The sequence below is a fragment of the Chinchilla lanigera genome, unplaced genomic scaffold (genome assembly GCF_000276665.1).
Source record: "Chinchilla lanigera isolate Chin_1 unplaced genomic scaffold, ChiLan1.0 scaffold00035, whole genome shotgun sequence".
Classification (NCBI taxonomy): domain Eukaryota; kingdom Metazoa; phylum Chordata; class Mammalia; order Rodentia; family Chinchillidae; genus Chinchilla; species Chinchilla lanigera.
The window spans coordinates 1,482,988-1,509,622 of record NW_004955436.1 but is presented as its reverse complement, the minus strand read 5'-3'; the positions used below and the strand labels follow the sequence as shown (position 1 = coordinate 1,509,622).

The 26,635-nt window shown below is 47.7% G+C and overlaps 1 long non-coding RNA gene across 8 annotated transcripts in view; it reads right to left on the bottom strand.

The window, feature by feature from the left end:
- LOC102010405 overlaps positions 1–26,635 on the bottom strand; it is a 30,096-nt gene that overhangs the window by 2,456 nt on the left and 1,005 nt on the right. Inside the window, exons 1-4 of one of the 8 annotated variants that reach the window (XR_001234964.1) lie at positions 26,018–26,629; positions 14,272–17,987; positions 12,517–12,645; positions 4,238–5,903 (exon numbers count right to left, since the gene is read on the bottom strand). This is a non-coding gene — a long non-coding RNA (uncharacterized LOC102010405). Of the gene's footprint in view, positions 1–4,237; positions 5,904–9,355; positions 11,127–12,516; positions 12,646–12,678; positions 17,988–26,017; positions 26,630–26,635 lie in introns of those variants that run through there. The other 7 variants (XR_001234960.1, XR_001234959.1, XR_001234962.1 and 4 more) reach the window with 7 other exon arrangements.

Below are 26,635 nucleotides of genomic sequence, written 5' to 3'. Positions count from 1 at the left end.
CTTTTGTCTCTAACTCACTATTATTTGTCTATTTGTTTTCCTGAGAAACTATTTTGTAGATAATAATATGTAAAACGATAACCATTGATAATTTCCTACCATTTTGTCTGTAATTTGCTAAGTCCCCCCTATTATTATGTTATCCTTCTTTTATTCTTTAAAATAAAAAAAAAATTATATGCGAAAAGACATTCTGAATATGAAGTGGTTGGAAGCAAGAACTATTGTCATTATAAATAATTATTAAAAAAAGAATGAAGTAAAATAGACCTGATTTCAGAGAGATTTATACTGGATTAAATGCTCTAACCCCTCATCTGTGATAGTCTTAAAATTATCTCCAAACACACCAGTGACACTGTGGGAAATTTCAAGGGAGGTAGAAAGTACTGTTAAAAGGAAAGCCGCAGAAACCTACAAATGCAGTAAGATAGCAGCTTCAGCAGTTTGACACCTGGGGAGTGTCCTCCGACGCACAGGTCTGTTCCCGAGGAGCACGTGGGTCCCCCCACCATCCCTGACCTGCCCCCACTCCTCTCCCTGGGGACCCCAGGACGAGCCAGTGAACCCCAGGAAAACCCACGGCACAGCCCCGGAGAGAAACAAACACGGCTGTGTGCTGTGACTCCCACATCTTTGCATTTTCACACTGAGCGCATTCAACGTCTAAGGTCAAAGACGGCGCTCCTCTGTGCCGAGCAGCTGGTGGGACGCTGGCGGCAGGGAGAGCGCTTAGGCCTGGGCGGAAAGCTCTTGTGTGTTGTCGGCCTGGAATTCGTTTCTCGATCCAAATGTCATCGCACAATGGCGCTGTTGTCAGAACCAAGTCTACTCCAGCAGGGCGGCCGAAGGGGACGCCTCCTCCCTGGGCCTGTGCAGAGGCTGTCTGGTTTTAGTCGGGCACTTGTGAGCTATCTCCGGCTGTCTTTATGAGCTCTGTTGGGCTGTAAGTTCTTACAGAAACCCAGCTGATTAGAGGAGAATTATTTCCCTGTCTGCCCAGCTCTAGGTGTGGAAGTCAGCTCCACAATCTCACTAGTGCTTGACACGTAGGCTCAGATACTGGTAGAATCTGCTCACTGGTGGCAGAATTTTGAGGAATTATTTCCTAGCTTTTCATTTTCCATGTTTTCTAATATTCTTACAAAGAACTTACATTATTTTTTATTTTAAAGTGAAAAACCTAAAATTTCAAAACAAGATGATAGAAGGGTAACAATGGTTAACACATTGCATATCATTATCTTCAAATAGGTAACTTCTCAGAGGACAAGGTATCTGCATTTAATTGTCCAAACAATATTAGCCAAACACTTCTCCTCAATGAACCAAGAGAAATTAGTAGTATAACCAGCCCAACTATCTTCTATATATTTTTTCTTTATTCTTTTCCCTTCCTTCTTTTCTCCATTCACCCATCCCATTTTCTCTTTCCTTTTGAAATTTCTTCCCATTTTACAATATCTATTCTACATGCTAGATTTTATTTACTCTTTCAGTTTCTTACACTCAGCAGACAATACAATGTTTACACATGTATGTCTGGTTTATTTCACTTATGAGTATGGTCTCAAGTTGCATTCATTTACCTATAAAAGTCTCCAGTTTATCCTTCTATATAGCTGAATAGTACTCCATTATATAAAAATACCACATCTTTTTTATCCATTCCTCAGTTGATGGGCATTTGGATTGTTTCCAAGATTTAGCTATGACAAATTGTGCTGCTATAAACATGGGTGCACATATATCGCTGTGGTATGATGTTTTTAATTCTTCTGGGAAGATACCCAGAAGGGGAATAGCTGGATTGAATGGCACCTCTAATCCTAGTTTCTTGAGGAATCTCCACACTGATTTCCACAGTGGTTGCACAAGTCTACACTCCCACCAACAGTGAAGAAGGATTCCTCTTCTCCCACAGCCCCTCCAGCATTGGTTATTGGTTGATTTCTTGATGATAGCCATTCTTTAGGGGGTGAGATGGAATTTCAGTATTTTTTTCATTTGCATCTCTGGAATGACCAGTGATGTTCAACATTTTTTCATATATTTATTTGCTGTTTGTATTTCTTCATCTGAAAAATATGCATTCATCTCTGATGCCCAATTTTGGATTGGGTCTTTAAATTTGGGAGGTCTGATTTTTTTTTTTTTTTAGTTCTTTATATGTTCTTAATAGTAATCCTTTGTCTGAGGAACAGCTGGCAAACATTTTTTCCCACACTGTGGGTTGTCTCATCACTCTATTAGTGGTTTCTTTTGCTGTGCATAAGCTTTTTAATAAGATGAGATCCCCATTGTTGATTCTTTGTGACAGTTCGTGTGCAGTTGAGGTTTTATTCATTGCCTACACCAATGTCTTCAAGACTTACTGATTCTATCTTCCAGCAGATTTAATGTTTCTGTTTTAATATTTAGATCTTTGATCCATTTTGAGTTTAGTTTGGTGCATAGTGAAAGATATGGGTCCAATTTTAATCTTCAGCATATACAGAGCCAGTATTTCCAGCACCACTTATTAAAGAGGCTATCTTTTTTCCAGTGAATGTGTTTGGCACCTTTGTGAAAGATAAAGTAGCTGAGTATGTATGGAGTTATTTCTGCATCTTCTAGTCTGTTTCACTGATCTTCAGGTCTGTTTTTTTTTGCCAGTACCACACTGTTTTTATCACGATAGCTTTATAGTATAATTTCAAGTCGGGGATTATGATGCCCTCTGCCTTGCCTTTGTTGCCCAAAATTGCCTTTGCTGTTCTAGATCTCTTCGGATTCCAAATGAATTTTAGGATTAGAACTGACTTTATTTTTAAAGTAGAAAAAACTTTATGTAAAAAAGTGCCAAGCAAAGTTTTTTAACACCAGTGAAATTTGTGACCTACTTTCTTTCAGACCATGGAGGCATTCAGAAAAATTTTTTACTTCTTAGAAACATAGAAGCAGCCACTTGTCCTACAAGAATGAATTGTGTTGCCCTCTCCCCATTGAGTCCCACTGCTGTTCAGAAAATGTGAGTTCAATATGTGCAGAAGGAGAGGCCAGGTGTCTAACGAGCCTCCTGGAGCCTGGGGTATGTTCCTGTTGGCAATCACGCCTCTTGAGTGGACCTTTGTCCCCTGTGGGCCACTATACAGCAGGTCATCTTCCTGGCCCCCAGAGGCTTTGATTTTGACACCCCGATGCCAGCATTGTGTGAGAAGTCAACTGAGACCTGAGATGACTAACACCATGTAGGCAAAACAGCAGCAATGCCGATATCACCCTCAGCTCCCCATCTGGCACTGGGCAAACACTCACATCAGGAATAGTCAGAGCTACTTCAGCGTTCACCATGTGCTTTGAGTATAACCGAAGCATCTCCTCTCATATAGGTTCCTTTTGGCTCCTTCTACAAATAGCTACTTCCTAGGGAATATCTCTAGAGCCTACCTTTACCGCCTGTTTATTTCTTATTCTTCCTTTCCTTACTGTGTGCTAGGCCCCTTAAGGTGTCAGGAAAACAAAATGGGCAAGGCCCAAAGTCTCATACTCCTGCAGAGAGGTCAGACCTCAGATGTGTAAATTAAAATAATAGGAGTGTGACAGTTGGTGCAAAGGGAGAAACACAGAGAATGAAGATTGGGGCTGCGTGTGGGAAAAAGCTTTCCACAGGTGACGACGGGGCAAAGTCTTGAAAAAGTTGACATTTAGCTGAAGGAGCACACAAAAGCATTTCAAGTCAAGGCAAGGGCAAATCGTGAGTTCAAGGAAGGCTTGGGAAATTCAGGGCACAGCGAGTAGTTAGGTCTGACTACTGCTCCAGGGACTGAAGAGAGGGCAGAAGGAGACTGGGCAGGCATAGCGGGGAGAATCACAGAGCCAGGAACACAGGAGAGGGCTCCGGGGGAAGGACCTGCTGACAGCCTGCAGCAGCCGAGCTGGACCAGCAGGATCCCAGTTCAGCTGTGCTGTGTCCAGAGTGTGCTGAGAAGGTTTACCCAAGCCAGGACGTCTAGTCACCTCTGGGTGACAGTGACCATGGATCAGAAAAGCAGGCCATGCTGCACCTCCTCTGGCCTTGAGGACTACCTGGTGCCTGCTGTGTGGTATGCCTCCTCAGACCCTGTGTGAGACCGCTACTGCAACGCCTAAGCAAGGGAGGCTTTGTTGGCAGTAGTCTCTATCTCCTTTAGTTTGCTAGATTTCCAAAGATGTTTTTCTTGCCCCTCCTCAAAAAAAAGAATGGAGAGAAAAGAAATGCACATTAATTCATTTAATGGTTCATTTGATAAGTTGTCTGTTACAAGCATTAAGGGTGCAACAACAGCTTACATAGTTGAGCCTTTGTTGCATGAAGTTCACAGGTTACCGCACAATACAGAGAAGGAAGGAGGCAATAAAACAAAGCGTATTTAACTGCTGTGATAAAAACAAACAGGGGGGTCCAGGAAGCCCAGAGGGGTGTGCAGAGCTGGACCAGTATGTGGTGGAGTCTCTCATGTGCTGTAGTCCTGGCTCTGGGGACAGAGGGCTTGTTCACCCAATTTCTGAAGGGCTCTCAGGAAACAGCCCTCAGTTTTCAGCATGGCCTGAGGCCATGCTTCGGTTCAGAGGTATTTCCCATCCAATGCCTGACTAATAATCACACGAAGCCTTAGCTTAATTTGGAAGGACACTGGATGACTTCTGCAGCTCCCGAGTTACCCAGTGGGTTAGACAGAGGCCCTCCTTGGGGCTGGGTCACTGACCTGCTTCTCTCTCTATGAGAGACTGTGTTGATCAACAACCACTGTGTTGATTCACAGAGGATCCCCAAATAAGTGTCCTTTTTAGAATTTTCTTCCTGTAGAGATTGGGAAGTGTTCTTGAATGCCATTCTGTGCAAGTTGTTGTGTAATTATCAATAGACCCAGGCAAGGTTTCTAGCAGGGAAATAACTTGATCACAAGTGTAAGGCTACAAAATTGAAGGCGGGGAGCTTAATTGGAAGGATGTTATAATTCAAGCAAGAACTATTTGGAATCTAAATGAAGCAGACATGGAGAGAAAAAGAAGAATGGAATGGGTATTGATGGGTGACACTGACAAGACCTGGCAGTTGATTACAGGTCAGGGACACAGTAAAATCACCTCGGTCTCCTAGGTCTTTGGCTTGGGGCAAAGAATGAGTTTTAGTATCACTAATCCAGATATAAAATACGGGAGAAGGAACAGGATCACCCGTGGGTTTGACAAGCTCACTTTTGGTCTGAAGGTGACGCAGGGCAGAAAACGCAGCTGAAGGTGGGCAGATGGCTGATAACGTGCATGGAGACAGCAGGAAGAAACCAGAGAGATGTCAGGAGGCGATCAGTGCTGGGGAGCTGGGTCAGGTCGTCGGCACTGGGGCAGGGGTTAAACAGGGGGATGTGCGGGAGCTCAGGGCGCCACAGTTCTGCTCTACTGAGGCCAGCGCTCCACGCTGTTTGCCGAGCAGTCCTCACGCCTTCGCTTGCGTTCAGACGGAATGGCTAGGGTTCAGCACTGCAACAGCAGCAGGGCTGCTCCCCGCTGTTCTTCTCGCCCAGCCAGGTTCTTCACCTCTGCTGGGCGAGGGCTCCATCTGGCTTCCTTGCCTTACCCCCGCCTCTTTCTTGGCCCTACCAATGCCAAAGGCAATGGTGCTGAAGTCATCTGGTCTAAGCACTTCTTTTCTTTTCTTGTTTATGTACTTATTTATTTATTTTGGTACTGGGAATCGAACTCATGACCTCGCACTTGCCAGGCAGGCTCTTGTGCCGCTGAGCTACATCCCGGCCTCCTTTCCTATTTAAAGCAGATGAGGAATTTGTGGCTCAACAATGCTAAATGAGTGGCTGAAAGCCACATTCCCAGCGAGTCCCAGAGCTGGGGCCTGGAGTCCAGGAACATGGCTTAGTGCTGTCCTGCAATAAAACAGAGTTCCCACAATTTTCTGAGCACCAGGTTTCAATCTAACAGGCATTTCCCGAACAAAGACAAGCACATGATCAATAGAGAGGTGCAGAGATGCTCCCCAACCAGGGCACCAGGGAAGTGCAGATTGGAATCACAACATCATGAGACATCACCTCGCTTGTCAGAGCACCTGCTGCAAAAGGGGGAGCGTTGACAAAGGGTGGTACAGAAGTTCCTCAAAAACTGAAACTAAAAGTAAAAGCACTATGTTTTCCAACAACCCTACTGCTGAGTAAAAATCCCCCCAAAACTGAATCTGTGTGTTTTACACACAGCTGCATTCCATATTCACCGTGCATCATTCCCAATACCCAAGATGGGGAAGCATTCTTAGAGTCAGCAAATGAAGAAAATGAGATGTATGACACAGCAGAACACTATACAGCCTTTAAAAAGAAAAACTGGACAGTCAGTTATTATATGAACCTAGAGGATAATTTTAAGTAGAATAAAGGCAAGTGCAGAACTCAGATGTAGAATCTAAAATCTAGGGACTAGAGTGGTGATTCCCAGAGATGGGGAGGTGGCTGAGGAAAAGAGAAATGGTGGTCAGAGTGCCTGAAGTGTTAGGGATCTATCTGTACAGGTTGGTGTTGGCGTGTAATAATGCACCCTCAAAACCTAAAACAGTGGATGTGTATGCTCTCACCATAATAAGTGCGTGAAGTGACAGGTACTACCTTAATTACCCCATAATGCATACATCAATATACCTTATTTTACCCCATAAATGTACACCAAGATTTGCCAATAAAAGCTTTCAAGATGATTAAAAATAGTAGTAGTAATAATGATGATAATAATAGTAATCAATTAAAAAATGACTCCATCTGAGTCTCTGGATCTTAATTTGAACAGTTATTTCTTTAGTATTCGCTTTCATTGGATATCTTGGTTCTATTCTTAATATAGTATTTTTTCTTCTGTTTTTTTTCACTCCTTTATTATTTTCCTCAGAATTCTGAAGTTTTATTGAGTTTGTCTTTAAATTCACTGACTGGATTTTTGGCATCTTCCAGTTTTGCTCTTTACTGCTTCCATTTCATCTTAAAAAAAAACTTTTAGTAATCCTAGTCTTCTAAAACAATATCTTCTGATGTCAGTGCTGCGGTTTAAAAATGCAATGTTACTTTAATGCCAGTTGTGTTAGGATAAACTAGCACATTGCACATTCACCCTTTGGAAGTACACAGTCCAGCGGTTCTAGCGTCTCCGGAGCTGTGTGGCCCGCACCACCTCTAACTTCAGGACATTTTGATCATCTCCACCAGAAGCCCATGCTGTTAGCCAGCACTCTCTCTTGCCAGGTCCCTTGCCCCCTGGATCTATGACAATTCATGTATACGTAGGAAAAGAAAATGTACAGTCTTTCCAGTGTGGCTTCTATCACTTGATGCTTCTGCAATTAATATATGTAAGCAGGTCCCAACACTTTATTTTTTACTGAATACTATACCCATGTGCCTGACATTTTATCTGCTCCTAAGTCAAGGGACATTTAGATTAGTTCCCATTTTTGGTTATGAGTAATGCTAGTATGAACATTTGTGATAAACATGTTTTCATTTCCTTTGAGTAAATACCTAGAAATAGAACTGTGGGTCACAGGGTAACTATGTTTAACTTTTTTGAGCAATTGCCAGACTGTTTTCCAAAGTGGCCATACCATTTTATGTCCCCACCAGCAGTGTGCAAGGGCTCTAACTTCTCTGTATCTCCTCACCAGCACTTTTTATTCTCCGCCTTTTCTGTTATAATCATTGTCCTGGGTGTGAAGTAGTAGCTTATTATTGTTTTGATTTTCACTTGAATGGCAAATAATGTTGAACTTTTTCTCATACGCTTTTGGCTTTGTGTACATCTTCCTTTAGGCCATGTCTACTCAGATTTTTCAATGCATTTTCTTCTTCTTTTTGAGTTGTCAAAGTCCTGGATACAAATCCTTATTGGTTACATGACTTCAGATATTTTCTCTCACTCTCAGTCTGTGGGTTTCCTTGAAGCAGAAATGGTTTTTAGTTTTTATGAAGTCCAATTATCTATTTTTTATTACTTGTGTGTTTTATGTCCTATGTAAGACATTGCTATCTGATCTACAGTCACAGGTATCTGTACCCATATTTTCTTTTAAGAGTTTTACAGTTTTAACTTTTACAATCAGGTCTGTGATCCATCTATGTTAAAATTTGTGTGCAATGTCATGTTCTTTTGCATCTTGATAACCAGAAACTTTCCAGTTCCCGGTAAAGATCTTGCTACAGCTTTTTGGGTTGGCTTTTATCATTCACTGTTTTATGGGTGAGGACTTTTAAGTTTATTGCTCTCGTTAATCTCCTTTGATGGGTTTAAGCTGTGTCTTTTCATGGAGAAGATGGCTCCTATGTTATGTATTCCCCCTGTGCCCCTGCCAGGAAGGGATGAGGTTCAGTTAACTTCAGAACTCTCTGAGGGTCCTGCTCAGATATTCTGTGTGGTTACCAGGAGAACAGGAAGCCTAAAGACCGTGGTTAGGGCAGTAACCGGGACTCTGGGGTCTGTGGAGTAGGGAAGGCCGGTTCTTCACAGTGACCGGTCTTCCCTCCTTCCTGACCCTCGGATGTCCGTGGTCCACACACGTGAGTCCACACTAGCATCTTGCACTATCTCGCGGTTTTGCTCTGGCTCTGCTCTCTCCTGATTGCCCTCAGCTTTGCTCTGCCAACCCAGTTTAGTGCAGGTTTATTTTCCTCACCCTGAATTCTCTCTCTCTCTCTCTCTCTCTCTCTCTCTCTCGCTTTGTTAAATGTATCATTTAGCTAGTCCATAGAAACAGAAATTTTTCCTGTGGTCCCATGTGATGTTTGGATCTGTATCTACAATGCACAGTGCTTAAATCAGGCTGAACACCTCTCTCTCCCTGAAGGCTCCACATCCTTGTGAGAATTCTCCAGCCCTGCTCTGGCTGTGGGACATGCGCAGTGTGTGACTTCCCACCTCTCCCTGCTAAGCAGTGTGCCCGGCTCCTGCCCACTGGCTGTAACTCAGCACCCACTTGCACCTCACCAGCTCTTACTTCGTGTGTCTGCTCGAGTTCCTTGTGCCTGGCCTGTCTCAGGGTCCCTGAACATCCCTGGGGATGGATTCTGTCATCGAGCAATATGCCAGAATCAGGAATCCTGCCGCACTCTGCTGGTGGTCCTGGTGCTGTTGGGTTGCCTGCCTCTCCCTGTTCTTACTGTGAACCTGGGGGACCTCCGGTGACCCAGTCAGGGTGAGGTAGAGGCGCCTAACACCACAAGTCCCCTTAGGGTGGCAAGGTGCCTGACTGATCTCTGTGGCACCCCCAGCCCCTTGCTTTCTGGTGGCACAGTTTTCTCTCTTTGTATTTATTTTGATGATGGATATAAAATGATACAAATGATTATCAGTATTTACACATAATGCCCACCCATAGATTATTTATAATAGAGAAATACCAGATCCTCAACAAGGTTAATGGATCATGAATGAAATTTTACTTTTGTCTGCACTATACTAACTGAAATTACAATTTTCTTATTAACAATAGTGTTTTATGTGTTCTCAATTCTGTTCCTGAAAGAATTAAGGGTCTCAACATGGATATGTCCGAAAGAACAGTAGCTAAAATAATAGTAGTGGGTTATAAGGAAACAATAAAGGAGAAAATGTGTGTGGGAGAAAGGTCTAGTGAAGGCAGACCAGAGTTTAGTAAATAAAATGTGTGCTGCAGGTCAGTTCTGTGCACTTGCTCGTGGGGACCTTGTATTTGCTTCGATTTTTCCCGGTCCTTTCCAGAGGGCCACCTCCACCTAGAGAGCCGGTGTCCATGAGACGTGGCCAGCTGGTTGCTCTGCACAAAGGCAATCTCTCCAGGTGCTGAAGCCCAAGCGAAAGGCTCCCCGGGTGGCCACCAGACCACACTGTTTGGTACCGTCTCGTCTGTCCTGCAGCCAGCACAGCTGCGCAGGAACCACGGCTCTGTGTGGGCTGAAGGCACAGGGCCCTGCCCACAAGGGTACCGTCCACAGATTTCCAGGCCTGTAATCTTCTCAGCACCGTTGTCTTGTTAGGGGTGCTGCTAATGAGCACATCTGTGTAGTCAGCCTAAAGTGAAGCTCAGCAGCCTCAATAAGGTGCTCAGGTTTATGTACACTGTTCGGTAAGATGCATGAAAAAGCGGAAAAGCCAGACTTTCATTGTATCCGTGAGATTTCTGCTGCAATTATGGTGCATAACAACCAATCCCCAATCTCAGAGGCTTACCGAGGTAGATATTTACATTTATTGCTCAAGGTTTTGGTCAGCCCAGTCTTTCCTTTCCTCCTGTAAACTAGGAGTTGGATAGCTAGGAGGGCATAGAAGCAGAGGCCCAGGTCCTTTTACAGAGCCTTCCAGAACCAGTGTTCAGTTGGCTGAAGCCAGAGCACAGCCAAGCCCCGGGGGAGGCAAGTGGGGCCTCGGCCATCTCCCAGTCGGAGGGGCTGCCAGGCCGCTGGAAGTGCTGCACAACCAACCGCGTACAGGGCGAGAAAGAGGGATGTGAGACAGTCCACCTTCCGTGTTCTAGTCAGCCTGCTCCTCACTGCTTTTTCCATTTAGTTACAGTCATGTGCTGCATGCGAACCTAGGGCTCTGTTCTGAGAAATGCCGTTAGGCCACTGTGTTGTGTGAACGGCAGTGTGTGCGTTTACACAACCGAGGGGCACATGAACTCCTGCACGTCACCTCCTGATGCGAGGGACACAGCAAGCACGAGACAGATGAGGCTGCTGCCGGTGCAGCTGCACGGTATTTTACAGTGAACTCGGCCTGTGCACGGTATGTGTTTACACAGGGTGGAGAGTACAGCGCGGCACACAGACTTGTCACAAGCAGCGTGTGCTGCACGTGTTGTGCCGCTCTGATTTCCTGAGGTTGGGAGCTGTGGCTTTGTCTACATGGCATCACCGTGAACACAGTGAGGGGTGAAGTTACTCTGCTCCCGACGTCACTGGTGGGACTTTTGCTGCTCCACTGTATGCGAGGTTCCTCATTAACCGAGATATTGCTGTGCTGCGTATGGAGAATTCTGAGACTTGCTCAAGGGTGAGACTGTTGGGGAAGCGGAGGTCATCTGGGTCATCCTTGTGCTCACAGATGAGTTCTGAGAGAAGATGGGGCGTGGTGCTCACCTGCAAGCACTGGATGCTGTAACTGAGTCCACTCCAAACCCCACTGTTATGGTTTGTGTCTGTATGTCCCCCCAAAGCCTCATGTGGCCATGGGGCAGGCTTTTAGAGTTTGATTGATTATGGGTGTGAGAGCTGCACCCGCCCTGGGGTGGATAGTCTACATATGTAAGGGAGACCTAGAGGCTGCTTGCGGCCATTCCTGGCTTTTGTGCTTGTTGCTTTGCTGTGTTCTGCTGCCATGAGCTGTAGCCCTCTGCCGTGTGCTACTCTGCCTTGTAACCTGCCAAGTAAGGACTGAAACCTCCACAAACTGTAAGCGAAATAAACCTTTCCTTCCTTAATTTTGGGCATCAGATATTTTGTCCCAGCAACGAGAGAAAAGTAACCAAGACACCCACCTACCTGGATAGTGTCTCCCTTACAAGGTGAACGCAGTAGCGAGGCCCTGACTCTGTCTCCATCTCCAGGGCAGAGCACCTGAACGGCTGTGCATAGGAGGAGCTTCCGGACACTGAGGACCTTAGCACCTATGTTCTGACCTCAAAAATGGGGTTTTTGCAGAGCGAGTGCTGTGTGTGGGTGTGTGTGCACGTGTGTGTGAGGAGGTGTGGATTTATCATGAAAATATTTACAGACTCTGAGTTGTTATTGAAAAACCTGTAACATTTCCAGAAGGAAATGTTCAGCTGTTTTCTATTGTCTACATTTTTGCCTAACAAAAAATCACACGTGACAAAGGGGGGGCAGCGGGAATGGGAGGGAAGGTGGCTGGCGATGGGGTGGAGACAATCTGGGCCTTTCAAGTTGGCTCCGTTTGTTCCGTCCCACCAGTGGCTCTGGGTTTGGCTCACTCTGTCAAGAGCAGATCTCAGCTGGAACGCAAACCCCACGCAGCTGCAGAGGGCCGGGTGCTCTGAGGGAAGGGAGCAGCTGCTCCTCTGGGGCAGCGCAGGGACCTCTGGAACTGGGTTCCACGTGGGATCCTCACAGCCCTGCTGTGAGCTGCACTGATCCAGTTCTGCAGGTCAGTGTAACCCGACAGTATGTGTCAGAGAGGCACTTAATCACTGAGATATTGTTATGCATGTCCCGCTCCAGGTCGCAGGTCTCTTTAATATTTCATGGTTTGCCTCCCAGTTTGTTTACTTCTGCAAAGCAGCTCTCCTGGCAGGAAACCCTACTCCTGCAGATGATAGGACACTGGAGGAATGCAGGGCTAGGCTCAAGGGCAGTTTTTCTGAGAATCAATCTGACCACACGTCATAGCCAAAGCCAGATAATTAGCGGCCATTCAACATAAAAAACAGAGAGCCGTAATTTAGATGTACAACTTTAAAACAGAAACACAGGAAAAGATGCAAAAATATGCTTTAAAATAATGATATCCTACCTTCGTATTGTTGTCTTCCCTTTATGTTAGCCTTGAACAGATGGTCCCCCAATTTCCAACGATGATCTCATTTTTCACATAAACACATTTCACAGAGCTCTGTATAACAGCAGTTGTACTTTTAGTAGACTGAGAAAATATGTAAGGACAAAACCATTGGCACGAATTTGGTAATATGTTTTATTAAAGTCGTAACTGTGTTGAACGAAAAGACGTCTCCCTCCCTTTAAAGACTGGGCTTACTCATCACGTAAGCCACCTCCTCTGAGACACAGCTGAGCCAGGCGGTGGACCCGACCCCTGGCGATGGTGTCAGAGCTCTGCAGAGTCCCAGGCTCTGGCTGTCCTCCCCCACCCCTCCGCAGGGAGCTGCCCTGGCCAGTGCAACCCCTCTCCTGGTTACACAGGCAGTGTTTACTCTCACCAGTGGGTGCAAACAGACATACCATAAAGAGCCTGTCTTTCTAAGAGGTAAGAGTTTGAAATTCGGGCCCTTTTATGGTTATTTGCTGTATACTTCTTTGAGGAATCAGCACCTGTGAGACCATTTTACCTTTTGCAAACGTAAGGATGAGGCTGGGGAGACCACCGTGTGCTAAGGCAGCCACAGATGTGAGGGTGGACTCAGAGCGTGCGGTACTTAACCCTCTAAAGACAAGAGTAGGGCCGGGATTTAGCTCAGTGGCGCAGCCCTTGCCTGGCAATCATGAGGTCCTGAGTTGAGTTCTAGTACCCACTCTCCCACCCCACACCCCAAAAGGACAAGCATGGCCGGGCAGTCCTCGGCATTTGTGCAGAAGCCTTGCCCTGTGGCATGCGTGGGGACCGCTGTCCAGACTCAGCATGGGTCGGGGCCAGGAGGTGGGGGCTGCAGAGCGGACGGGGCTTCTGATTTCCCTTGCATGTCTCTGCACCTCACGTGTGAACACAGAAATGGTCAGTCTCAGGTGCTCCCTTTTTACACCGGGGACTTCCTCCCTCTCCTGCATGAAAGCGAGTTGCAGAACTCCCATATATAAATTAGATATGCCCCAAAAGCCGTTTTCACGTGTAGCGTAAAAGGCTCACTGGATGTGAGTCAGGCCCCAGAAATGTAGCTTGAAGCCAGTGGTTTAGTTCCTGTTTACAATCCAGCTCTACATAAAGATGTCCATTAATTAAATTTTTTTTTCACTTATTAAAGTGAGATGTTTTGCCCAAATATTGGCAGTCGTCCTTTACATGAGACACACTGGCCAGCTGGTCATGTCTGGGTAGGAAATCAAACCTTAGATAAGAACTGTAGTGTGAAAGAACTCAGAGCAAATTCATCATTGTAAGGGAACAGTTCTATCAAGCAAGGCTGACCTCCTCTGATGCCCTTCTTCACACAAGTGAAATTTTCTCTGAAGAACCGGGCCGGGAACCTGGACTCTCAGCACATCCTGCCTAGACCAGACTAGAGGAAACCTCACTCTGTCTGCCCTGGGATGGGGGCCTTTGGGTGGATTTCCACCTCCTATGTCACCATTCTCCTCCGAGCAGGAGAGAACTCGGAACAGGGCTGTGGACTCTCAGAACTGTTCCGTTCCCGGAGTCTGGTGCTCTGCAGAATCCTGGCCAGTGCCACCCACATCATAGTGCCTGCTTCCGCTTGAGATAGAGCTGCTTCCTTTCCCCCCAAGGGTCACCTTCGACATTTCTTCCGTGCAGATTTAAAGTGCAGATCCTTGGCATGGACTCTCACCCCGTGTTTCCCTGATACTCGACCCTTACCATGTGCTGCAGACGCGAGACCACAGGCATCCTTGCTGCTCAGGACCAAGCCTGGATCCAAAGACGGTCTTTGTTTGCTCAGCGCTGAACACTACCTAACGTACGGAGCGCATTTGGTCGGGTGGATCCTGCTGGCCAGATGCAGGGTGCACAACTCACGAGACAAGGAAAGACTGCGTTATGCGAGTGGCCCCGAAAACAGCCATCACAACGCTAACAGCTGTCTGTCAGGGAGTGAATCTGTCAGCACCGCCTGACCCCACAGCACCCCCGTGCTAAGGGCAAGCAGAAAGCCCGAGTGTCCAGCCACAGCGGGGTTATCTTCAGGGTGTGGACGGCAATGCCCCCTACAGCTGTCCTCGTCTCTAGCTGTACAAAGGTCTGTAGGAGCTGCACCCGAGGCCAGGAGGACGGCAGTCACTGAGGACCTCGGAGATGATGGTCCAGGCTCCAGCCCTGGGCTGGGCTGCTGGGTGTGGGGCCCGGAGAAGACTCCACCCTCCGTGTCTGTTAGCTGGGGTTCGCTGATTCGAGGACTTCATGAGCTAATGCTCGGCTCCAGAGCCAGGCGTGGTTTAAAAATGCAGTAAGCACTGACTCGTGTGCTTGTCCTGGCAGAGTGGAAAGCACGTGAGGCTGGATCTGGCAAGCCGGGCTTCTCGCTTAGGCCCGGCCCGTTCCTCTCATTTCCTTAAGCTTGTTTGGTCTTGCGTAAAGTGTGGGTAATAATGGAGCAGTGTAGCCAGTGCTACTCAAACCATCCCAGACTGTAGGCTGCGGATTCCTAGGACTCACATTTGGAAAACACCTTTATGGCCCCCTTCAGACAGGAAGGGGGAACCCCGTGAGAGTGCAACTGGCCCCGGGTAGGGAAGGATTCTGAGCACCCGGAGCTGGGAAGAAGTTAGTGAAAGAGCAAGAGTTTAGGCCGTGTGGGGACAACGATCTTCATAAACACCCCAGATCAAGCTGTTGCTGCTTGGCGTCACAGCGGACTCTTCCTTACCTCTCCCCCAAAGCTAAGTAGTTGTCACCCAAACAGTCACTTGTGGGTGACACTGGAGAGTGACGACACGGGGACTGTTATAGGACTGAGTAGGTGACACAGTGACGAGGCGGCGGAGGCGCGGAGGTGCGGCGCCGTGGGAAGCGTGGCCTGCGTGGGAAGATGCGAGGGGAAGGGAGGCCGGGGCGCGGGATGGCGGCTCTCCACCAGGTGCGGAGAACACTGCACTCACAGCCCTTCCTCGGCCTCCTGACTCCTCCCTCCGGTCAGCTGAAGGACCCGAGCACCCTGGCACTGGAGGTGTTGCGGGCAGGACTCCCTGCCATGAAGTTTAATAGCCGGAGACTCCCAGCACCAGTAATACTTGATAAGCGACAGCTAGCATCCCTTGTCCTACTGGTCATTTATTATTGAAGAAATATTTGTGTAACTGAGGCGGCAGAGCGCAGCTGGCGGGTGGCAGTGGGGCGTCCCACCTCCTCTCCTATGTCTCTGCCTGTGCGCGGAAGGCGCCCCCCAGAGGGGCTAGGGCTGTGCCCGGGTGCAGGTGATGGCAGGGAGTCTTTCCAAGTCATGTCCACGCCTTGCGGAAGGCCAGGGGACTGGAAGCTTCCAAACCCCTTCAGGAGTCAACTCGCTCAAGGTAGGGGCGAAAGCAGCGTTCTAAAAACACGAAGCTATTCAACTCGTGATCCGGTTTCCAGTCAGTGACGACCAAGATAGCCGGCCGAGAATAGGTGACGGCTTCGTTTTCCCAGAATGCCGTCCCAGCGATTATTTTTAGATGGAAGATTGGGAGCCAGAAGCACAGCTCATAATTATGTTGCTGTTTCTCCAAGCAGTTGTTTTGTGGGATTAATTCGACTGTAAAAACTTTAGAGTCACCTCATTTTATGAAAAGCCAGAAGATAAAGATGGAAGATGAAATATTCCACCACACAAAGTGCTGCTGGCTGTCCAGGAGCCTGTCGCATCCTTCCACCTGTGTGGCCCAGGCCCTCTCCTGGTCCCCAGGACTCAGGCCAATGGCCTTTCCTCCCAGGGCACTTGTGGATGTCCCCTGACCCTGCACTGGCTGCGTACGATCTCAACCTCTGGGGCTTCATCATCCTCTCCCTTCGACAGTAGCTTTCAGATACATCTTCCTATTTTCAAAGTTAAGTTTGTAATATGTACTTTTATGTTTTGTTTTTTTGAGACAGGATCTTACTATGCAGTACAGGCTGGCCTTGAACTCACTATGTAGCCCAGGCTGGCCTTGAACTCAAAGTGATCCTCCTGCCTCAGCCTTCTGAGTTCTGGAAGAGTTAATGGTTAATGGTTAATTCTACAGGAGAGTGCTGCCACCACGTCTTGTAATATGTACTTATATTACATTGCAAAACCAGCACATCAGGTCAAGATTATCAGACAGCTGATAGAGGAAAGAAAGACACTCATCATCTCATCATCTTAATATAAACTACTCAGCTCTTTAGAGTGTTTCTTCTTGAACTTGTCTCGTGCTTACTTTGCCTTTCTTTTTAAATTACTCCATGTTTGCAGTACATGTATAATGATCACATTCCTCGTGGGGAGTTGGTACATGAATATATCTGAATTGTTGTTACATGTCACCCAATCTCTTGGTCCCTCTCCTTTGTGTAATGCTTACTTATTCAGTGATTTGATCCTAGAAGATATGCAATTTCATATCCTGATTTTTTTTTCAGTTAACGTTATATCACAATCATTACTCACATTGCTATTTAGCCTTCAAAAATATTAAAGCCTGCAAAACATTAACCATTTCTCTATGATTGAAAGCTTAGATTGTTTATCATAGTCCACTGTTACAAATACACTGCCGGTGCTGCCTTGTGCATGCACAGGGTAGACTTTTCAGTGTGTATCTCTGTGCGTATGTGAATGTATATTTTGGTATTTTTTCTTTAGGAGAGCATCCCAAAAAGAAAATTACTGAACCAAAGAGTACTGTTTTCTAGTTTTGAATGGCACATACTGTCAGATCGCTTTCCAAGCGAGCTGGACCCATTTCCATCACCAGATGTATAAGAGAATGTCAGTGTCTCCCAACCTCCACTACAGTTATTTCCTAAATTCTTTAATTTCCATGTAAACCTCTCCACTGCGGCTCCATTTCCAGGTGCTTTAATTGTTGAATCTTTGGTTACTATCGAAGATGACCCTCTTTCCGTAGCACAGCTCAGGCTCCAGAGCCGGGGGTATTGTGTCTGCGCTCTGCTCTGCCGTGGCTCCCCGGACCTCCCTGTGCCTCAGTTTCCTCTGCTAGAAGATGAAGATCATAACAGTTCCTGCCATTCTTTATCATGCTACAAACAGGAAAAGCGACACCTGCTCAGCACTTAGCAGTTCCTTTAGTATCACTCAGTTTCTTGTGTGAGTTATTTGTCCCTTGTCCTTAGAAAGATGCAAGCGCTCACTCAGGAAGCAGCCTGCCAGCTCGACAGGGTTAGCTCGTGGCCCTCAGCAGTCCCATCTGATGCGGACACTGGGCCAGCAGGGCTTGGGGCTGGTCCACACTGAGGACCCTGCTTTGCACCTCTGTGTAGCCTTGATCCCCGGTGACAGACAGCTCAGCCACTCACCTGTCACGAGGCACGTCCTGTGGGCTCAGCCTCACTGGGGATGGACAGGCCCAGGGCCTTTAGTGTGGAACTGTTTCCTTCCCTGCTTCTTCCTGGATATTCTGCACAAAGAGATTTTATTGTTTATATAAAACTAAAGTACTCTTACATTGCCAAATAATGTTACCATTAATAATACATTACATTTATACTGTTAGAGATCGAGGGTCTCACAGTTGCTATTACTTTTTTTTTTAAAATAAAACAAAGTAGATGCCAAGAAATTTCTGTACCTGAATTTAGTCTACTAATGTATGAATCGTAAACATTCTAACTAAAGTAAGTGCATAATGATTCTGGATATTTATTAATCATTATCTATAGTACAATTAATATCATGATTTATGCAAATTTAATTTAAAAAGAAAATAATAAACCTTATCAGAATGTATTAATAAGCCACATTTTAAAGTGCCTTATTTTTTGTTTTCCAAAGCACAATGTATGTTATAATCACTCTCACATACCTTCAGAGAGCACATGGACAGATACCAGTGTTGTTTATGCAAGTGTCGGAACGCAGGAAGGTGTGGAGAGGAGACTGCACCGTGACCGGGGTTGGCTCGGCCTGTTCGCGCTCAGGTTTTGCCCGAATGTCTTGACGCTTCTCACACGTGACGGTCTCCTCAGCATATTTAAGAGACCAGACTTGAGGCCGCTTGGTGGGCGCTCCTGAGCAGCCGCAGACTGTGTCCCAACCTCTTAGCACGATGGCAGGGGTGCTGGAGAGCACCCCAAGAACGTCTGCCTGCAGAGCTAACGGAAATACTCCGAACACGGCAGGAGAGGACGAGACCTTCAGAGGAAATCCCCATACCCGGGAGCTTTGCCCTCTCCACGGGAGCGGTCTGGCCGCCTCCTGGAAGCCCTGGCTGTCACGCATGGCAGTGCAGGTCACTGCAGTCTGCAGATCCCTTCCCGCAGGGCAGTGGTCCTCACTCTGCAACCTGTCGGGTCACCTTCTGCTCCAAGGGGCCCTCAGGGCTGGCCTTCTGCCAGGGTGTGACAAGGGCTCAAGGCGCAGGGCCTCACCTCCTCTCCTTGTGGTCTCCCTCGGCGGACTCCTTCTCCAGAGACTGGCGGTCCCCGCGGTGGGAAGCCTGCTCACAGCCTGCGCCCTGTGCTCGGAGAGAGCTTACACTGGCAGCCGGAGCCGGGACGCACCCAGGGAGGCCGCACATCCGCGGTAGGGAGGCGCTGGGGGCGAGTTTCCCCGCCACGGAGACACAGGGACGCCTGCTCGTCTGCTCACGCACTCGCCTCCCCTGAGACATTTGTGCCATCTGTTCTCCAGACTGGCACGTGGGAAGATGACAAGTCTGTAAAAAGTTGAGGCGATAGCGCCCCAGTCACAGCGGAAGCAAGAGTCGCGTTGCTGTTCTGTGCCCGACTTTTGCGAGACGGTTGCAGCGGCGGAGCCCCGCGAGTCCAGGGCGAGCGGGGGCACAGGTGGTCCAGCCTGCAACGGGAGCCGGGCTGCGGCGGGCCTTCCAGCGGCACCAAGAGCGGGTGCTGCTGTCGCCACTCCTCCTCCAGGGCTGGGCAGAGGCTCCGAGCGCCCCCCAGCCGACATGTCACGGCGCCCCCAAGCCGGAGACCAAGGCTCTGCCCGAGGGGACGGCCGGTGTCCGTCTGCGCCTCTCAGCGGAGGGCTGCCCCACGTCCCGAGACAGAAGGCGCTCCGCGTGGGGGAGACACCCCGCGAAAGCCCGCGACGTTCACGACGCCCCGGGGCGGGCGAGGTGAGGGCTGGTGTCCACTCCCGCGGCTCTCTGGCGGCGCCTTTCCTTCTCTTTGGTCCTTGGTGGTTTCTTTTATCGTGTCATCTTCCACAGTGGGCGTGTGAGCACGCGCTAATGTCGGACGCTGTGCTCCCCAGGCGCTGAGAGTAACGGCCCACTCCACATCGGGGTGCACTGTGCTTCCGGGGTGCCGCTTGGGACTTGGGACTCGCACTGCACTCAGCCGTGAAGAGCTAGTCTTGATTCTGACAACGCATGTGTGGACTGAGTATTCTACTAGGTTAAACAATTTTCTTGGTGTACCTTCACCATAACCCCAGCCGTCATTTTTATTATATTATCATTATTATTATTATTATTATTGCATTACTGGGGATAGAACACAGGGCTTTTATACTGAGCTGCATCCCAAAACCTTTTTATTTTTTTGAGACAGGGTATCACTTAGTCACTTAGTTGCTTAGGCTGGACTCTGACTTGCAATCCTCCTGCCTCAGCTTCCCCGATCGTAGGTGCATGCCATGATACCCAGCTAAAAAAATCTTTATTTTTTTTTATTGTGGTGCTGGAGATTGAACCTAGGGCCTTGTGCATGCAAGGCAAGCACTTAGCCACATCCCCAGCCCACTTAAAAAATCTTTTCATTTTTCCACAATTGTAAAAAATAAAATCTGTGAGATGTTACTCTTTTTGCATTCAATTTTAGAGGGTAAGTTAAAAAGATTCCCCAAATATAACATTACAAAATATTAGAGATATTTGAGATATTTTGCTTATGGTTGAAAGTAGAGGTTTAAAAATGGCCAATTTTAATTCAGTTTAGATATGTCCAGTGTAGGCAATCCACACTTCATTTTTTCTAGCATCTTTAAAACTTTATTTGGAATCCAGGTATGGTGGTGCTTGCTTGTAATCCCAGTGCTCTGGGGTATCTCAGGTCCAAGTCCAGCCTGAGAAATTTAACAACTTAGCAAGACCCCATCTCAAAATGAAAATAAATAAATAAAAAGGACTAGGGGTGTAGCTCAGTGCAAAGGCCCTGGGTTCAATACCTAATAATGCAAAAAAAAAAAAAAAAAAAAGTATTTGGAGACAGGCAATAGGTATGGCAATGCAGGATTGTAATCCTGGCATTCAGGAAGCTGAGACGGGAGAACCATGAGTTTAAACCAGCCTGAGCTGTAGACTCCAAGCTAGCCTGAACTATGTATCAAGGCCCTGTTCCAAAAAAAACAAAAAGCAAATAAAAAATGTTTGAGACAGCCTGGTGTTCAGATTTAATTAGTAAATGTCAGTTTGTGATACTAATTTCCTTATAAAATATTCATTAAAGGTACTAATTTAGACATGTTACTTCCTCTTTCATATTTACCGTATGTTTACTACCATTACTATGTCATAACGATTGTAGTTTTAAAGTGATATTTTGAAAGTTGGTTTATTTACTTATTTTGAATATGGACACCTATTTTGAGACTGAAGTCCTGTCAGCATACGACTTCTCCAATCAGTATCCTGATGATCAAAACAGAGAGATTGTGAGGACCACGGTGTAAAGTGAATCTCTTTGTTGAGGGGGACTTGGGTCCACTAAACGTGCAGACCTTGTGTGTGACGAATGCGCATGTTACGCAGCAGAAATCAACAGCTACCACGGGGCGCAGGGAAGTGACCAATCTTCCACTCGTCTCCAGCCTGAAGTTTCCTACCCTGTCTCTGTCCTCCACATACCACTGCCGATGCTTGGTTAGTATCTATATTATCGTTCTGTTTTTACATGAACTATACTGTTTTTACAATCAGCAAAAAAAACCCCAAAATTTCTTCGCTCATGAACCTGATAATTGTAGCTAGATTTGTATTTGGTTTTCTGAATATATTATAATACTGGTTTACATTTCACACGTGGTAGCTTCCCAACAGGATCTGTTCTCCAGTTAGCCGGGATCCTCGAGGAGTATTTTGGTGACTTTCCGTCCAGTTGCCCTGAGATGCCTGCAGCTCCCCATCCCTCCACTTCCTCCCCCAGGCAGGCAATGAGCTGGCAGTTCTGGGGAAAGGAAGATTATAGAGTTAACATCAAGTCAGAATCTCTTCTATTGCCTAGAAGTAAGTTTCCACGTGTTAGAATCATGCTAGTGATGTAGATGATTTGAGCAGTGCAATTGTAAGCAATCGGTGACTCTTGAGTAGCTAACTGAAAATCCCGGCAGCCCAGTGGACTCCTCTGCAGCTGGCTCCTGGCGGCATCTCGGATGTGCAGATCTCATTGTGGCCCAGGGCTGGCCGCCTGGCTGGAGCATCCTGGGTCCCTCCCTCCTGAGTGCTGGGCACAGAAGCATCCTGAGCTCCCACCGCCTGTGTCCCTCACTCCTGCCTGGCTCCATCTCCCGCACGGCCTCCAGCTGCAGAGCCAGGAGCCACAGCCAGGTCCTCCTCCTCGGGTGCTGTCCTCCTCCTCCTCAGGTGCTGTCCACTCCTCCTCAGGTGTGCTTTTACCACAGGCCGCAGGATCCCAGCTACCTATTTCAGACAAGGACGACAGCCCTACTTTCTTCTACCTGAGTCACCCTTGCTGGCTGTCAGTGGAGTTCTCAGGAAGCGGGTGCCACGGTAGGGTGCAGTGGCTGAGCTGGAGTGGCCACCATGGAAGGCGACAGGGCAGCATGGGGCTGAGAGGGGAGGGGACCTCACAAGGCCTCAGTTACCCATGGAGGGCAGGACACAGCCCGGGGCCAGGTCCCGGACCCACGCCGTATCAGTCCCTCACTGGGATGTCCGGACAGGCCAGGCCCATGGTGGCGGTGGCAGTGGCCAGAGGTTGTGTGTGTGGCGCTCCTGCCCGGAAGCACAGGCTCCACCTGGGCTGCCCCACAGACCCTTTCTTCTTGTCCACCCCAGGGCTCCACTTCAACCCCTGCCTTCCTGCCCTGGGCCAGTCTTTCTAGCCTCCCTGCGCTCACTCTCGAGTTTGTTTTTTGACAGAAACTTTGGCTCTCCACTCCCTCCACCTCTCCCAACTCTGCAGCCCTTGCTTTCACTGCTGGGTCCTCACAGGCAGCCGGGCCCCGCCCAAGTCCTCCTGCCTCTGGGTGGAGGACACCACTTTCCTGGGTGTCCTGCTCCTTCCGCCACCTTCTCCAGACCACAGAGTCGGGCCACAGTCCCAATTGTAGTTGGCTTTATACGCTACACAGAAACCACAGAATCGGTGACTTCCTTCTTGGATGGCGTCTGAAAAAAATCCTCCTTTTTAAATTGATAACACATTGAAGAGCATGGTGGAAAAGCCTGGGCTTTGGAGTCAGATCTGAGTTCCAGCTCTTATTTCCAGCGCAGCCTGACCTAACTGCTCTGGATCTGCTCTCTGCATCTTCGAGACGGAGCTGATGCTAAGTGTTCAAGACATTGTTCTGAGGACTGCATAAGATGCACAGCTAGCTCAGGGAGAAGTCTCAGGTCATGGGAAGTATAGGTTACAAGGTTCTCTTCCCGCAATAACTACTACCGGTTGCGCTGGATTGATAGCCCTGTTTTCTACTGAGAATGTTTTTGGATATCTCTAGTTATTAAACACCCCACCCAAACATACACACATTCACACACTAGCACAGATCAGCCTGTGTGTGGAGAAGATGTGGTCTGCTTTTCCAAACTCAGGAAAGTTCAAGCCCATCCATGTTGACCGAGCAGCTGCAGCCAACATGGACAGTGCCATAGCAGATTATCGGGTAGATGGATTCCTCACCCAGGGCCCAGGACTCTGTATCTTTCCTGCTGGCCACTGGTCACCGTAACCCAAGTCTGGAGGCAAAGACTGGGGGTATTTGTCTTCCACACCTTCCGGGGGTCAGACGAGGTGAGAGGTGCTGGGCTTCTTGGCCTGGCCTTCTAGCCAGCCTCCTCTCCTATCTCCCATTCTCCATTTTGGTAGCGCTGAACCAGACACCATGCCCAGCAGCTAAGCAGACTTCTTACTGGAGTTCAGGGATTCCCTCCCCAGAGAAAGGTGTCTCTTCCCTTGGCCCCAGGAATTTGGTAGTTATAGTTATTTCCCAATAGTTATTTAACCACAAATCATGAACAATTAGTAAGCCTAAAAGGGTCAGGAAAAGACAGCAAAGTGGTACTTTACTTCATTCCGATGTGTGCATATAAAACATGGCCCACAGCTGACCTGGCCACATGAACTTGGTGAAATAGAGCAGTGTTTCACTTCTGGATCATTGGTTTGTCTGCATCCCACTATAGGATGCACAGTGCTCTATGTTGTTCTCTGTGTCTCACAAACATTAATTCCTTTAACCCCCACAACAATCCTGGGAGGTAGTCACTATTACAATCCCAAATTACAAACAAGAGAATTGAGGTAGAGACAAATTCTTCTCTTGTGTAGCTGAATTCTCTTTGCTGTGTATTCTCTGCTATTAAGCTAAGAGTAGCGGATCCATCTTCAAAAAAATGCTCTTAGTTTTATTTTTCTATGGGTGATTATTTCAAATTTGAAAGCACAACAGATTGAGTACCTTGTCATTTCTGTGACATGGAAAAGACTGTAAACCGTGGTTCCCGATGTACCAGCATTACCCGCTTATTGCAATGTTTCATAATCCATCTGTGCATCTTTTCCTACCTAGTATCAATTGTTCCTTAGGAACTATTTCAGTTATCACTGGTTGGTTGAATTATCTTACATATTATTTATTTTTGATATTTTATATTTTTGTAAATATAAAAGTCTCTTGAGGTTTCCAATATTTCTGCATTTTAAAAGTATCATCTTTATCCACTGTTGTATTTCTCTTCAGCTCTGTAGTAGTGGCTTGCCCAATTTGGTAAACTTGAACCAGAAAATATATATAAGATAATTCAACTTAATCAGACCAGAGATTTATACCCATATTTAAGATTTATGAACTCAACAATTTTTATTCCAAAATGTCTTTTCTGGAGTGCAATATTATAAATGAAGAGTGTAATACAATTTTTTTTGTCTTTTTGACACGGAGTTTCACTATGCAGTTCAGGCTGGTCTTGAACTCACTTTGTAGCCCAAGCTGGCCTCAAACTCACAGGGATCCTCCGGTTTCAGCCCCCTGAGTGCCGGGATTACAGGTGTGTTCCACCGCATCTGGTCTTATAATTTGTTATTAAATATGGTGTTTAGTGAACTATGTTCTTCTATTGATTAGCTTATGCCCTTAAAATGTCTCCTCCCCTCATGTCAAGCACCTCCATCTCAGCTGAGCACCCACATTCTCAACCCTGTCACTGTCACACACGCAGTCCCTGTCTTCATGCTTACCAGGTGGGCTCTGCCCAGTGGGACATTACCAAGACTGACCTGTGCTGAAGGTCAGCAACAACTCTCCTCGCTTATAAGATTCTTCCCTTGGCCTTAAGGTAGAGCCCAACAAAGCACAGATACGCCACTTGCCATGCCCGGCCTGGTGTGGTTACACTGTCTTGAGGCTTGCCTCATGCTAGGATACATTAATCATGAAACTCCGAGGATGTGGGCTGCCCCACATGGGCATAACACGTGGACCGCGGGCAGGGAAGAGGCTCAGTTTGAACTTGCTGAGCAGAAGCAATGGCAGCGAAGATTGCTGCACTTCCACTGTGTTCTCACGTAGTACTTCAAGGACTTTCACCAAATGAGCTTGCTACCTCCCTAGTCTTTCTAGTAGGAACACAAAACTTTCACTTTTGGTGCCAACTGCCCGTGTTTGCAGTCCTTGCTTTCGCTCTTAACAGGTGTGGAACTGTTCTACAGTCTCAGCTTCTCGAGGGGTTGTCCTGGGAGGTGGCATGCCCATCACATTCACAAAACAGGTAGAAAACCTGGGCAAGTGATGTTGTCTAAATACTACTGAGAGCCCAGGGGAAACTGGAAGAAACTTGAAATAACAAGGGATTTTAAACTCACGTAGGACTCATTCACATCTGCACTATTTCATGCATTTGTTAGACTGAATCAAAAAGTTTAATAATTACTAAATGCTGTACTTAATATGATCCTATGGTAACTATAAATCATGGAAAGATGTGTACTTGGATATAGTCGTATAGCTTTGGATAACTCTCTTTTGGAGTTTTTAGGTTTTTTACTGAATCTATCCTGTGATATGAAGTGAGCTAACAGTTCAACTAGAAAAAGGAACCAAACTCACCCCTTCCTCCTGTTTCTGTCACTTTCTCTGATCAGAAACAGTTGGCCCTGGGGGGCATTTCATGAGGCAGAGAAATTAGCAGAGGTGTACCTGCGGGACACTAAACGTGCAGCTGCAGCTGGGTAAATTATACTGCTGACGCGGAAGGTGACAGAATGTGACCTAGATGTAACTTACTTCTGAATGTCTTAAGCAGTGCTTCCCAACTGCAGTGTCTTCAGGGAAGCATTCCAACTGAGGCCTCTGCCAGCAAACTTCCGGAACCGCGGAAGGGCTCACTGGCCCCGCAGCGCCCGCAGGGCGGGCTCGGGTTCTGGCGATGGAGGCCGGAGCCGGGGTCTGCAGGTGGAGCACAGGGTTTGGGCTTCGCTGACTGCAGGGTGGGACTCGGTCCAGTCAAGTGGATGACAGCGCCTTGGGCTCTGGCTCCGGACGGACGCAGCCCCAGCGCCGCCCTCACAGGCATCCCTGCCCGGCCCGCGCTCGCTGAAGGAGCTGTCTGTGTCCCAGCTGTCTAAGTTTTGGAACGATCGCATTTCCAAGGTGAAGAAAACCTCTGTCCTCCCAGTAGGGTGGGGAGCTGCGCCCCGGCCCGCACCCCGGCCCCGCGGAGCCCCGTCCACCCCTCCGCTCCTCCCGGCGTCCCCTCTGGTCCGTAAACGGCGCGGCGCTCGACCCCGGCCGTTCCTGAGCAGGGTGGGGCGCGCAGGCCGCCCGGCTCAGTCTCCCCCTGGGCGGCGGGGACGTGGGGCCTGGGCCGGGGAGCGCTCAGAGCAGGCGCAGTCGCTGCAGGCC